Source organism: Thermobia domestica, chromosome 4 (genome assembly GCF_964235325.1).
Source record: "Thermobia domestica chromosome 4, izTheDome1.hap1.1, whole genome shotgun sequence".
Taxonomy (NCBI): domain Eukaryota; kingdom Metazoa; phylum Arthropoda; class Insecta; order Zygentoma; family Lepismatidae; genus Thermobia; species Thermobia domestica.
Window position 1 is genome coordinate 47,186,622 of NC_137457.1, and position 15,865 is coordinate 47,202,486.

Sequence of the window (15,865 nt, forward strand, 5' to 3'; positions counted from 1 at the left end):
ATTTTTAAATATTTATGTACCTTACACAATTACAACCATTAATATTACCAAGAAAGTTTTTTTGATACTGACACATTTAGTTTCGGTGCAGCATCTTGGAACCTCGTAATAGTTCGTACATTTTTGTCCTACCAGACAAAATAATACATAATTCAAATAAACAAAGAGGGGTCATTTCAAAATGTTAACAAATTTTCAATTTGTACAAAAAATTAAATTCATATTAAACATTTTAAATTATTAAACACTTCAATTGCCTGTATTGCGACAGTTTCAAATTTGAAATTTAATTAGCTCATAATTCTGTACTTTCTTCTACTCCGAAGACAACTTGTACCAATGTAAGAAACGAAGGATGAACATCTAAAATCTGAATTGCCTATTTTATTGCGCTGCTAAATCTTCAATTTTGTATTTTAACTAACACAAAATTCTCTACAATTGTAGGATATGTCTGTAGCAACCAGGAAACATGTACTATTCGAATAAGCGAGGACGAGTCATTACAAAATTTGCGGACCAATTTTGTATTCCAAATTTTTAAATCAAAATGTAACTAGCTCAAAATTGTGTACCAGTCTCATATCTTTTTATACATATAATGAAAAAAGTACAATTTAAATAAGCGAAGGAGAGCATTATTAAACTTTGTAGTTTCATTTAGTTTAGTTCGATACAAATACAAACTTTAAGTAACTAACTCAGTACCTTGTTACTAAATATTTATGTTCCCTGAATTTCTAATTATACATATTTAATAATCTATATAAAGCGTATCCAAAATGAGACCTATAGAATGTAATTTAGACAGAGTAAATCTATTTTGTAATTTTTAAAATCAGATTATTATCTTTTATAATGGATGTATAATTTCTGCTACGATAAATTGCAGTGAATAATTAATACCCCGTTTGTGCCATTGTGTTACATAGGGGTCGATATAATGCTTACGGTTTTCTTGTGAAATTTGTGCTATACTGAATAGATATACGAAAAGCATTGCAATAAAATAAAGCTATCTGCTATGGTAAACAAGCGTTAAAAAGTTTGGTTTATCCTTTCGTAACATTGTCTGTACTTAAATAATTTGTACTATGTCATTTAGGAGTTGAGAATGTGTTGTAGTCCTTCATAAAAACGTAACCGCAACTCTATAGTTATAGTGTAAACTCTGCTACAGTAAACACTGTTTGACGAAATGTTTTAGTAATTTCTATTATTTTTAATAGGGTTATTTAAAAGAGTTTTCATATCCTTTACAAATTCCTTGCCTTTAAATAGTGGTTGAAAACGTGCTCGTGCTTTTGCGTAAGTTTATGTTGGTAATATGGGGTTGAATTTATGCTCGTGCTTTTGCGAAACATTGGTGAAGATATTCTTGTACCATTTCATAATATGGGGTAGGGAAATGCGCTTAATTTCTTTTACTGTTCTTATGCTCAATTCTTGCTTGTAAACGGTTGAAAGGTGCTCATAATATTCTATTAGATTCTTATATAATTTTTGTTATGCTAAAATAATAGGTTGGTATATGTATTCACATTCTCTGATTATCATTTCTGCTGTGTTAAGTGTGTGAAAATGTCAGCCTTAATCCTTTGTTAGAATATCAGAAAGGGGCCGTACAAGGGCCCGTTTAGCATACGTTATGATGGGCAAATACCCAGAATATTTTTCGGGAATATTCACGGGTAGATTCCCCAAAATGGGAATTTTCCGAGAGTTTGTTTACCCTCACGTCACGCAGGTCTATAAATATGTTTTATAGATATATTATTTGATAACGAATTCGCCCGGTATTTCTCATAAAGTTGGTATGTGTATAATTGGCGAAGACGTATACGTGAGAAATTTTATGTAAAAAGAGCAGTAAATAAGAACAATAAAATGAAAATGAAACTTTCTTGTCCATTAGCAACATCTTGTTTTACTCATTCTAATTTTCGTATTTATATTTCTTTTCCTATGAAATTTACCACAAATTTATATTTTCTGATTATACACATACTATCAGTATTAAAAGTACCCTGCAAAATCATTATCGAATTATATTCTTACAAGAAAACTGTTTAAGATATGCGCCAATCATTTTGGACATGATTGTACAATCACAAAGAAAATTGCATTCTATTACTATATTATGATTTCAAAGTTAAATTAGTCTTCATATCACAGTATTACTGTGGTCCCTAAAGGAGTCTTCAATATATATATTCTGAAAAGTATTGTGCTATTTTTTAATACTTTATTATATTTAGAGAATACGCATAAATGTATACTTAGTACATATACATAACCAACAAACATTATAAATTTATATGTAAGTAGGTTTTCTAAACTTGACTCTACTACTGATATTATAAACATGTTAACTTTCTAAATGTTATAAGCAATTTAGGTTGGGTAACTGTCAGAAGATTAATGTCCCAGAATTAATCAACATTTGTAAATACATTTTTATATTCAAAATATTTCCAAGACACTGATATACCTTTATAATTTTGCATACATACTGCCATACACAACCTTTATTCCTACATATTTCTCAAAATTTTATGGTGTAATTCACATGTAATGGAAATCTGAGTATTTGTTCAGAATTTCGAGTCAGAAACAAGAGACACACCAACGTCTATTTCAAACAGTGGTTAGGGTATATTAATAATACCTATTTCATATATATTTCTCCATAATTTCTACATTACTTTGAAAAGTAGTTCCTTTTCAACATTTGTAACTTAGTACTTTGCTACTTTTTTAGTACAAATGGAAGTAGAATTTAGAAAATCACATTATTAGTTATATAAAGTACAAGCAATGAATTTAGTTTTTAACCTCCAAATTATTTATTTAAAACCTACAAGTAAATCATAATAAATGAAAAAAAGCAATTAGTAACATTGATCTTATAATTTGGAAGATAAAGTAAAGACATCGATATAAATTCCTTCCCGGAAATGTATATGCCAGGGGAAAAATCCTAGAATATTCCCGCTGCCCATAACTAGGCATACCTGTTCAATACTTGTTGGCGAACAGGTCTCGACTCCGAAAAAAAACACACTCATATAATTTTAAACCGCAAATAGAAGCGGTCATAATTCTCACACAAATGGACAAATCTCCCGAATCCACTTATGATCATAACTTACACAGCCAAAACGCCATCACAGATAAGATGTCATAACCCTCAATGGTCATAACTTCCACACAAATGGACAAAACTCCAACACATAATAACGGTCACAATCACCACATAAATTGATAGAACTCCTACAAAAATGTACAAAAGTCTCACATAAAAGGACAAATAACCAACAATTTAAAATGAGCGTAGTAGCACTTCTTTTATGTTTCACACGCTGAAAAAATTAAAAATAATTTGAAAAAATGCTTATGATCTAAAGTGGACAAGGTGATAGGTGGACAAGTCCCTTGGACTTTAGATCTTAAGGGTTGTGTGGACATGTTTTTATTATTTTCAGCGTTCTAAACTTGCAACCGGGATCATTTCAAAGTGTGGGAGATTTGTCTGATTGTGTGGGACTTTTAGTCATTTGTGTCGCGGTTGACAATTTGTCTGCGAGAGTTTTCTCCATTTCTGTGGGCTAATGGGGTCATACTACCAGTGGAGTTCAATTTGTACTTAAACGGAATCACAACTGATAACAATTACCTTAACTGATAGAAATTTATGAATCCATATTACATTGGTCGATTTCGATATTTTACGGACACAAATCCACACCACTGAGTGCAAATAATCGCTTATATGATTGTAACACCACTGATTTACCCGACTCCAAAAACAATGGATTTTTCTCTAGTATCGAAAGTTTTTCATCCCTTTTATATGTTCTCCCTCATGCTACCCATTGGTATGCTAGGAAAGTTACCCAAGCAGCACTCCTTCCCAAATTGCACTCCTTTGCAAACACAATGTGTGCGATTTATGGTTGAGACAACTTAAATCATACCAGAGGTAAGTAGGAACGCACACACACACACACACAAACACACACACATTCATATTCAGTATGAAGTTTTCACACTATTAATATAAAATTTGGCACTCTTATTCAGAAATATTTAATTTTTCGATTTTCTAAACGTAATAGAAGCAAATGGCTGTTTAGTCTCCCTTTTAGGGGTGTAAACACAAAAGTTCATTTTCCTTATGGGAGAATCAATGTTAATTTTGGGAGCAGTTTCTCAAATAATTATTCTTAAAGATTTTGCGGCAAATAAGTTGTATTTGTTACAAAATGCAAAAATACTCATTCACAAAGCTAGCAAAGACGTCTCAAATGTTGTCTTTGTAAGGCCCTTCTTTTGGGGGGCAAGTGACATAAAAAGATGATGGGTGATGCGTTACCAAATTCCCAAAATTCATATTTGGAGTGCCAGTAAACGTCTGATTAATCACAAATGTCACAGAATTATCGCACCAACACTCCTTAAATGTAAATGTGACTGATAATGGGGCTACAGCCAGTTTCAAAAATAAAAAAAATCACAATAAATATCCTTAGTAGGGACATATGAGAAGAATGTTTCTTTTAATTTTTTATTGTGAAATTTGGCATCAATGTAGCAAAGGAGAATGCGTTTTTGAAATCTGGAATGCTACTTTGGTAACGCAGCACCTTATGAGGCACAGGGGGCAAAGCATTCGATGATGGGTCTTTATAAAAGTTCAAAATTTTGTTCCCGAAATGCCACTCATCGTCAGAGTTTCCACAAATATCAAAGAATTAATATTCTAATGCCACTTGCATGGCCAGTGTCTTATGTAGGGCTATACTCCGCTTTGAAAAATAAAAAAAAAATACGATAAATATGCTTAGTAGGAACATACGAGAAGAAGGTATTTTTGTCAATTAATGTGAAATTTGGCGTAGATGAAGCAAAAGAATATGTGTTTTTCATATTCGCAATATTATTTTTTTAATGTACTGGGTTAGGGGGGCACACGGGGTGAAGCATAAGTTATTCGATCTTTATAAACATTTAAAATTTTATTTAGGAAAATCCAATTTGTGTCAGATTATTCACAAAGTCACAAAATTAATATTCTGATAATCCTTCCATGTGCCAGTGATTGATATTGGGCTACAGCCACCCTTCCAGAAATCACATAATTTACGGTAAACATTCTTAACAGGGACATATGGGAAGGAGGTAAATATGCTTTACAGTTAATGTGCAATTTGCCATTATTGTAGAAGAATGTTTTGATTTTCTGAAAAATTTCGAATCTAGTGTAAACGAATATCGTCTGTCAGTGTAACAAATTGAGGATATAGCTTTGTTGTTTGGCATCACTGGAATACAAATTATGTGCGTGTGTGTGTGTTAATCTCCGCTTCGTTCTTTTAGTTGAAGAAGAGAACGACTAAAACGATTTGACTTCTTATGTTATTTATGCGCTTGTTCTGCATTTCTGCATGCTGTCACAGCTGTTATAGATTTGCAGTTGGAATATATGCTCATTGTATACCTCTCTAGCGGTGCGAAATATACCATAGGTTTCTGCATGTTGTCAAGCGGCTGATGATACTGTGTTTATCTGGAATCGTAACTGGGAGTTGTAACTACAATTTTTCTGCGCACTCGTGTAATTTCTACTGAACTGAAAGTGCGCATTCGTCACCAAGTGCTCCGTAAAACATGCGCCAGAGTGTGTGTGTGAGAAAGAGAGCCGACATTCAATCTTTAAATTTTACGTCCCACCAATATGCCGGATAAGCTGTAAAATACATTCGAAGTGAGAGCGAACCACTGAGAAACCCTAGTTTTACTCTAAGGCCTAGATAAAAGCAAAGACTATATTCGTATTTAACATGTCCGAAAACAGCTACATACCGAGTTCCATCCAAATCGTTTAAAATTGACATAAAAATGGTGTATCCCAAATAAACCGTAAGACATAGGTAAAAATAATATGGTATTCGTAAAGAGCATGACCGAAAATCTCTATATGCCGAGTTTAAATTGTCATTTAAAGAGCGCATCCCATATAAACTATAATACCTAGGTAAAAACAAATATGCTATTCGTGCCCAGCATGCACGAAAACCACTACAAGTCGAGTATTATCGAAATCCATTAAAGTTGTCTTCAAACGCGCGCACCCCACATAAGCTATAAGACATACGTAAAAATAATTATGATATTCGTAATCAACATGGACGAAAGCCTCTATATGATCAGTTTCACTACAATCGCTTAAAATTGTCATCAAAAGTGCGTATCCGACATATACTATAAGATCTAGGTAAAAATGACTATGAAAGTAACAACCAGCATGTTCAAAGACCCATCTATGACGAGCTGTAGGAAAATCAATTAATATTGTCATAGAAAAACCGTATCTCACATAAACAATAAGAACTAGAAAAATAAATGACATTCGGAATCACCATGTTCGAAAATCTTTATTTACTAACTTTCATACAAATCGGCTGAAATTGTCATACAAAGGGTGTATCTCACATAAACTACTTGGCTGAAGTAAAAAAAATATTATATTTGTAATCAGCATGTTGGAAAACTCATATATACCGAGTTTCATCCAAATCGGTTAAGATTGTCATACAAAGTGCGAATCCCACATAACTAAAAGACGTAAGTAAAAAAATATATGATATTTGTAATCACCATGTTCGAAAACCCCTATACACTAAGTTTCATTCAAATTTGTTAAAATTGTTACAAAAGAGCGTACCAGACATAAACTGTAAGGTAATAACTTCACTATACGTCATAATAATAAAAAAGCAAAAACACCGCCATCAATGTCATACTCGTGCTGCTCCTGTGTGTTATCGAAACCGGAACTGTAACAGAAGTCGGAATCGGAATGGTAATTTTTGTGTGCATGGTTGTTACTTCCACTAAATTGGAACTGTAATTTATTGGGCATGCGCTACCAAGTGCTCCGTGACAATATGATTGTTTGCGAGTGTGCATGTGTATTTGTTTATGTGTTCAAGCAATCCTATCCTTGTTGGTACCTTCATATGGTTTAACACTTTCCAGTTGGGACTGAAAAAATTGTTGGGACATTTTCCGTTGCCAACAAATTTTAAGCCTACATGGGCTTCTTGCCGGCCCCCTCAGCCCGCTCGCAAAAATTCGGGAAGGTCACAATAATTATAGAAAAATGTAAGCATTTGTGTAAGCCGTGTGTATGCTCTGCCTTATTAGCTGCCTCCTGATGGTCTCACACTCTAACTAAGAAATGATGTGTAAATATAACGCACACCGCATCTATTGGCACTGCACTGCTTACGGGATGGAGAAACGTAAGGGGATTGGAGAGAGGAGGTTAGTCGTGCCGGGGAATAATCACACAATTAAATTTTCAAAGTTATTGTTGTACCAATACAACCTTGAAATTTTCGTTTGCGCAGTCGCGTCCACTCCCATTAACCAGCCTGTCATATGACATAGTTAAAGAGCAGAAGGTCGGTTGAAATCAGGGGAGGCATTGAACACAATTGTAGAAACTTATATGCATATATTTAAAATCGTAGTTCCAGAAACGATGGGAACAGAAACAAAGATTGTGATAAATTAATGGAAGAGAGGCTAGCATAAACATATACACAGCGCATAATCTTATCGGGACACAATTATTGTTTCTATATATAAACGCAGATCGACTTTCTTTTTCTCCAGATACGAAAGTCTGAGACCAGTATCTGAAGTGAAAGTTGATTCACTTGAAGAAAAGCAAAAATAAATATATCCTTAGAGGTACAGTAGAATAGTCTAAGATTGAAGACTTACAAGCACATTTGCAAATCACAGATACATACATAACTACATACGGTACGATACTTTCACACTACTTTATTTCTATCGTTTGTCAAACAGAACTCTTTAGATTAAAAATAATAATAAAGTAAATATTTATTTTAACATTTAACAAATAAAATCTCACAACCGTAGTTTACTAATATGTCGTATACAGATTTATTAAATTAATTCAAACATATGGAGTAGGAAACACGTAAGATATCTGGGTTGGCAAAGGAGAGGCAGCGGCCACAGGCCTTGAATTTTGGTCGGGGTGATAGGGCTAACAACGTATTGTATGAGTGTCAGTAGAATAGTAGTGCACCTCTGTCGACCAAGCAGTCATAAACTAAAATAACTTAACTCTCATATTCAAAGAGGCCAAATTATTAAGGGTGAAGTATATGGCGTTAGCGTAGTGAAAGTGGTAAGCGTACTGATGGGAACGAGTAACAACATTTATGTGACGGTCAAGCTGATATAATCCTACAAAATTTACGGGAAACCTCATCCTAAAAGGGGAACACTTTTCGAAAGAAAATCCTCGGTATCAGGCCCCACGTACAGCTGTGCGACATTTCGATATATCGATTGATAGATAGTTTTAAGTATCGAAAAATTTTAAGATCGATTTTCAATATTTTTCGATATTTCGATTTTTTTCAGCGTTACGATATTACGATTCCTCAATGCTTTTAATGCTTTAATATGTCCATGTTTCGCAATATTTCGATATTTTGTATTTATCCTCTTCAATCCCAGGTAATTATGTGCAATCCTACAAATTTATAATGTGAGTGGTTATTTTGTAGAAAAATCAAATTTGAACATATTTTAATTGAAGTGCTATAAAACATACACATGATATTGGGTGAGAAGACAGTACCTAGGTATATTTTTTTATATAACCCGAAGCTGCATAATCGAAAAAATAAAGAAAAACTGTGAATTTCAGTACATTTGTTATCTAGTGCACTATGTATATTAGTATTCTTCAACTATCTAAACACGAGCACAATATCTTAATGCTACAATAATGCATATGGAATTAAGTTTGAATAAATACTTTCTAGAAATATATTTAGGTGATACTTTGATGAAAATTTACCTTTTAGTTTTAAGAAAAACGATATAACTACGATTAAACCAAACAAACATTCTGCTAAAGAAGAAGGACAAATATTTTTTGTTATAATGTAGGAAAGGGAGCTTTCGTAAAAAAAACATTTGCTATAGATAAAATATGTATATTTTTGGTAACATTAAAAGTAGAGGCATCCTATCACAAACATTTGCTACAAAAGGAGAGCTTAAATTTAAAATGGATAAAGTTTTTACATCAAGTAACACATCCTGGGTTGATTTTAAGAATACAAGTTTTGTTAATGTATCTAATATATTGATAAGCAAGATGCTGTAACATTAGAACAGCTTGAATCAACAAAAGAAAAATTTAATTTACGTATACGAAAAGAAATTCTTGAATTACCATGTCGACTGCCAGAAGATGAGATTGGAAAACCAGTCTTTTTTGTGTATAATTTAGCTGCCGCCTACAAATTTCTTTATATAGGTATATTAAAGCATATATATCAAGTCTCAATTTATATCTTATAGACATATTTTTAAATGACGCTCTTGTTAAAAGTTTTCCATTACACTTTAATATAAATGATCAGTTAAAAATTAGACCACCCAAAGATTCTGATTTGAAAGAAGGCAAATTATTAATGCTTATTAATTACATAGAAACAGCAGATGAAAGTAATGATCATAATGTAAACCAAGTAATGATGATAATGTCAATAGCTTAGCATTAGAAAATAATGAGGTACATTATTTTTTATTTTCTATACAGTAAATAATATTGATAATATATTGTGTTAAATGTAAGAAATCAACAGATACGAAGAAAGATACCATTAGAATGGAACAAACGAAGAATGGATGATACCTAAAGAAAGGTATATGTAGTATATGTTGAATTAATAAATCTCAATTCGTTAAAAAGAAAGATGACTATATGATGGTAAACGTGTTAGAGAAGACATTATAGAAGAAATTCACAAACCATCTAGAAAGAGCTTTGACAGACTAAGTGTGGTTATAAAAGGTATCGACGATCTTTGACAAGCTGATCCTGTAAAACAGGATAGCGCAGTATTAAAAGGTGTTTCCAAATTAAATAAAGGCTATAAATATCTGCTAACGATTATAGGTGTGTTTTCGAAATATGCGTTTGCTGCTCCTGTTAAAGATAAGAGTGGTAAGAATGTTACAGAAGCGTTTGAATCCATATTAAGAACGAGGAAACCTAGTAACTTACAAACTGATCAAAGTAGAGAGTTCTACAATAAAGAATTTAAGAAGTTAATGGAGGAAAATAAGATTAATCATTACTCAACCTATAGTGGTAAGAAAGCTTCTGTTGTTGAGAGATTTAATAGAAGACTTAAACAAAACATGTGGCAAAGATTCATAACACATGGAAATTACAAATGGATAGAGATATTGCCAATATTGGTTAGTGAGTATAATAAAGTACATAGAACAATTGGTTTAAAGCCTATAAAACTTAACAAGAAAAATGAGCGAACAATATTGAATAAAGTGTATAAGAAAGAATATAAGCGTGTTAAACCCAAATACAAATTAGGTAATCATGTTCGTATAAGTAAATTGAAAGGATTCATTTAGAAAGGATATTCACCTAATTGGTCAACAGAAGTATTTGTTATTAGCGAAGTTATTCCATCTAATCCACCTACGTATAGAATTAAAGATTTAGAATAAGAAAATGTGCAAGGTAGATTTTACGAACCGGAACAATTAAAGACGAACCATAAAGATGAGTACTTGGTGAAAAAGGTGTTAAGAAAGAAAGGTGATAAAGTATACGTTAAATAGTTAGGGTTTGATGATTAACATAATAGCGGGATAGATAAAAGCAATGTTATATTCTAATATATGTTGTCTTTTATGGAATAATAACCATAAAAGGCTAGTTTGAATGAGAACAGCGTAATGAAATGTTACTCTTCAAACAAAGGTTAACGAGACGTTACTCTTCAAAGAAAAGTTAACGAAACGTTACTCTTCAAATAACAAAGGGTAGCACCCGTTTAAACCACGGATGACGTCTATCAAAAGAAACAGACTGTGATCCAGACAATTTTCTGGGGATTGAATCGTCGAGATTATGTGCATGTGGTGGTAAGAAGTTTGGTTACTGGTTAGAAAATAAATATTGAAAAGAGTTATTAGATTACTGCAATAACAAACTAATGGATCGAATTCAGGCTACTTTGAAAACTGATTGTTTACAGTAAAACTAGGTGGTAACGAAATAAAGTTAAAAATATTCATTTTATATGTAATAAATATTGGCACTATGGTTACTTCTCTTAGTTTAACAGAAGATTTGCTACGAACAGATTAAAGACAATTATTGGTATGTTTTTTTAGTGATTTTAAATTGATTATAGATAAGACAACAGAAAACTTCAATGCAACTAAGTTATGTCATGATGGAGGAAAGAAATTTTATAAATGGTTAGAAAATAAAGAATCTACAGAGTTATAAACAATTTATTATATAAAGTCATTGAACCGAATTCGTGGGGATGACTTTAAGATTGTCAAAGGCGGTCAATTAGATATTATACGAGGAACATATGTTCCGAAAGAGTTAATACTTGATATAGCAAGATGGGTTTCACCAGAGTTTTATATTAAATGTAATGAAATTATTATTAATTACTTTACTCAAGAATTTAGACAGTATCAACAAGACAATGAAGAGCTACCGACAAGAATAGAAGAGACTGAACAGTCAATAGAAAGATTAAAGTTTCAAAATGAGAGTTTAAGACATATAGCTGCACCATACACCAATGATAGTTCAAAAGACTATTGGTTAGTCATAAATAAGAAGAACAAACCGAATGATCCTTTTCCCTATTATGCTATTCGTTGTCAGAAGAGAAGTTTGTCTAAGACTCCTAATGATGCAGATGAAAAGTATCCAGATAATGAGGTAATATACGAAAAGTTTAGAGATCATAAATGTATCAAGTTGTTTAATCTAATGCTGCAAGAACTAGATATTCGCAAAGGTAAAGGTAATGAGTTTTGGACATCACTATCAGAAAAAGAATTGATTAACAGTATAGATTGCTTGTATGATAGGTTATTATCTGATAATTAATAGCCATAAAAGGTGATAAGTTAAGCATCAAACAAAACAGCTGTTGTAACATCGAATGCTAAATTCAATATACTACCTAAATCGGAATTATTATGATATCTTCTTATTATAACTCTCCAATACACAAAATGTCTAAACAAATATAAAAACTCTAAAGAGAGGTTTTGATAAATTGAAATATTATACCAATGAACACTGTCTTTGAACTCTGCAATAAATTTCTCTGTTAAATTTTGAAACAATGAAATCATTGCCCAATTTACTTTGTCAGCGTAATCTCTTATAAGGTTTTCTGATAATTGCTGAGTCCCACATAAGCGCCACCAAGAAAGTTTATCTGCATGTTCTCGTATAAAAACTTCAGTGAGTTTGCTTCCATTAGATATAGCATCACAATCAACTTTGTCTATAAACTCATTAATAAATTCTTCAGATGTGTTTTGATTAAACGATACTTCTCTCCAATGAACTCTATCTGCAAATTCTGTTATAAAGACTTCTAATAAGTCTTTTCTTCCCGAAGTAATCTCCCAATCAACTTTGTCAGCCAATTCTCTTATAAACTCTTCTGATAACTTTTTCCATGAACATATTTCGCTCAAATTAACTTTCTGCTGATATTTGCGTATGAAATCTTCTTTAAAGTGATCATAGTTATATTCTTCCTCATAATCTTCATAACCTATAGATAACCATTGTTCATCAGTCAGTGAATCTAACATCTCATCGGACAAGCTCATAAAGTTTGTATAGAGAATATTTTGTAGAAGATATGAGTTCCTCTCTTTAGTAGCTTTCTTGAGCAAATGATCTAACATACCTACGGACACGCTAAAATTTATTTTGTTCTCATCATTATAGCCACCAATATCTAAATGTTTACATACACAATCAAATATAGGTTTGTAAGATAATATTTCCTTAACAGTAATCAGTTTCACCTGTTCGTTCTTATTCTTAGATTTTTAAAATTCATTTCGTTTTTTTAATTTCTATATAATAAATATGGAGAAACATTTTGATTTATTACATGGTAGACTTAAAGTAATTCACGAAGATCATAAACTCTTAGCAGCACTACTAGAGAAGCAAGCACTGTTAATAGAGTAGCAAATATTGTTAAACGAAAAAGAATTATTAATAACACAACAAAAAACACCTGATTTGGGTAGTGATTAATACGAATATGATAGTGATGATTATGATGATGAGTAAGTTTACTAAGATGATTCAGTTTTAAAATGTGTATATGTAACTTTGATGTTTCTTCCCATGAAAGCTATTTGGTAACACATCGAGTAAATAAATGTAAGCAATGGCAGGCGCGTACAGATGATTAAGTGATGTGATAGAAAAATGAATGAAAATGATTTTAAAAATTTTGGTGACGATAAAAAATTGCAGAGTGATACTAAGATTTTCTATATAATAAATAAGATGAGTAATTATAATAAATTTACTGTAATAGAGTTAAGAAGACATAGTAAAGAGAAGGGAATCAAAAGATATTCCCGATTACGAAAACATGAACTAATAAACCTTCTTAAACAACATGATGATGAACAAACCAGAAGACAGATTAGAAATATATTCCCATTTCAACAAGAAGTAATTGAAGAACCGAAACCAACACGTATACCAATTAAGATAGCATTAGAAGAAACAGCATTAAAGAACCGATTACAAACCTTTAAAGTTGAAAATATAGGAGGATATAAGGACCCAATAAAGTTTTTAAATACAAATGGAAGAGTTGCTATTAACAAAATCAAAGAGGTATTAAAATTACACCCTCTTAAAGTTAACCTTGTTTTCATTTGTGATTATATAAAAGATAAAGAAATTCAAGAACGCAATTTCGAAACATCAAATTAGAGAATATTAGAATCAACTGACTTAGAAGAATATACATCCCATGCAAAACAAAAGCTTCGTAGAAAAATGGAAGAATTTGAAGGTAGAGGATCAGGATGGACATAACACCAAATTAAATACTTACAAATCAGATTATTCAAATATATACCACTAAGAGCTTCTTCTATATTGAACTTCCTAAACCAATTTAAGTTAAGAAAGCAGTGATTAATGTTAAAAATAAAGACTATAAATGTTTCTTGTATTCTATTGCAAGTTACTTAAAACCTGTTGAAATATATCCTGAAAAAGCTTCACACCATAAACGACTTGCTGGTAAATTAGAAAAGGAATATTGTTACAACATTCAATTCCCAGTACAATTAAAAATATTCCAAAATTTGAAAGAAGAAGTAATATTTCCATCAATGTTTACAGCTATGACAGGAACTATAATATATATCGACTTTAAATCACAAAAACAAAGCAAGAAAAACATGTTAATTTATTATATATAAAAGATGATCAAAATAATAATCATTTTTGTTGGATAAAAGACTTATCACGATTAATAAGAAGTTAGTTAACAAAACATGAGGAAAAACCATACTTTTGTGATAGATGTTTAACAAGACACTTTCGAAATGAGAGGCAGTTGCAAAACCATGAGCTATATTGTAAAGAGCATGAGACTGTTAGAATAGAACTTACTAAATCATATGACAATCAAATAGAGTTTCGAAACTATAAACGATCATTAAGAGCTCCATTTGTGATAATTGCTGACTTTGAATATATCTTTTGTCAGTTAAAAATACAACATAATCGTAGTAAAACAGTAAAATATCAAAAGCATGAGCCAAGGAGTTTTTGTTACTATGTCAAATATCCAAATGAAAACTATAAAGCCCTTGTTAGATATATAGTCCCAGATGCTGCAAAAGTATTTATTGAAATGTTACAAAAAGAAGCAATAGTAATTTTGAAAACATATAAAAGGATAGTTAATATGACCACGCTTACTGAGGAAGAAATAGAAGCTTATAACAGTTCGGATACTTGTCACACATGTGAGAAAAACTTGAATGACTTACCACCAGCCGTCGAGAAAAAAATAAGTACATTAATGAAGAAAATACGGTTCTACAGTGATAAAGATGATATGAGTGAAAAAATAAAAGAATGGAAATATGAATTAAGAAAATCTTTGCATAAGATAAATAAAAATAAAGCGAAAGTAAGAGATCATGATTATTTAACTGGGAAGTTTAGAGGTGCAGCTCACTTTTATTGTAATTTAAACTATAAAAATCTAATTTTTGATCCATTATTTCTTCACAACTTAACTGGCTATGATACACATTTATTTATTAAAAATTTAGCTTGTGATACACAGAAAATTAAACTGATCGCAAATAATGAAGAAAGGTACATAACATATGAAAAATGTATAAAAGCAGGACATAAAGACGGAATAAATTTAAGATTTGTTGATTCATTTAGATTTATATCAAAGAGTTTAGCAGATTTAACTAGTAATTTAAATCAGAACAATTTTGAGAAACATTAAAGTTTTTCCACATTGATAAACTTGATCTAGTTATTATCCATATCAGTTTGTTGATTCATTTGAAAAGAAGTTGAAAGAACCTGTTCCATTACCTTCAGACAAATTTACAAACTGATTAAAAGGAGAAAAAGTGAGTCCTGAACGCCATAAGCTTCATGTACGAGTTTGTAAAGAATTCGATCTGAAGTTAACGGATGACTTAACTGAACATTATAACAAAACAGATGTCCTTCATTTAGCATATATATTTGAAAGCTTTAGAGATGTGTGTTTAAAGGCATATGGATTAGATCCCGCATGGTATTATACTGCACCTGGCTTGTCATGGGATGCAATGTTAAAGATGACTAAAATTAAGCTAGAAATGTTAACTGATTATGATAAAATACTAATGTTAGAAAAGGGTATACGAGGTGGAATCTCACAATGCA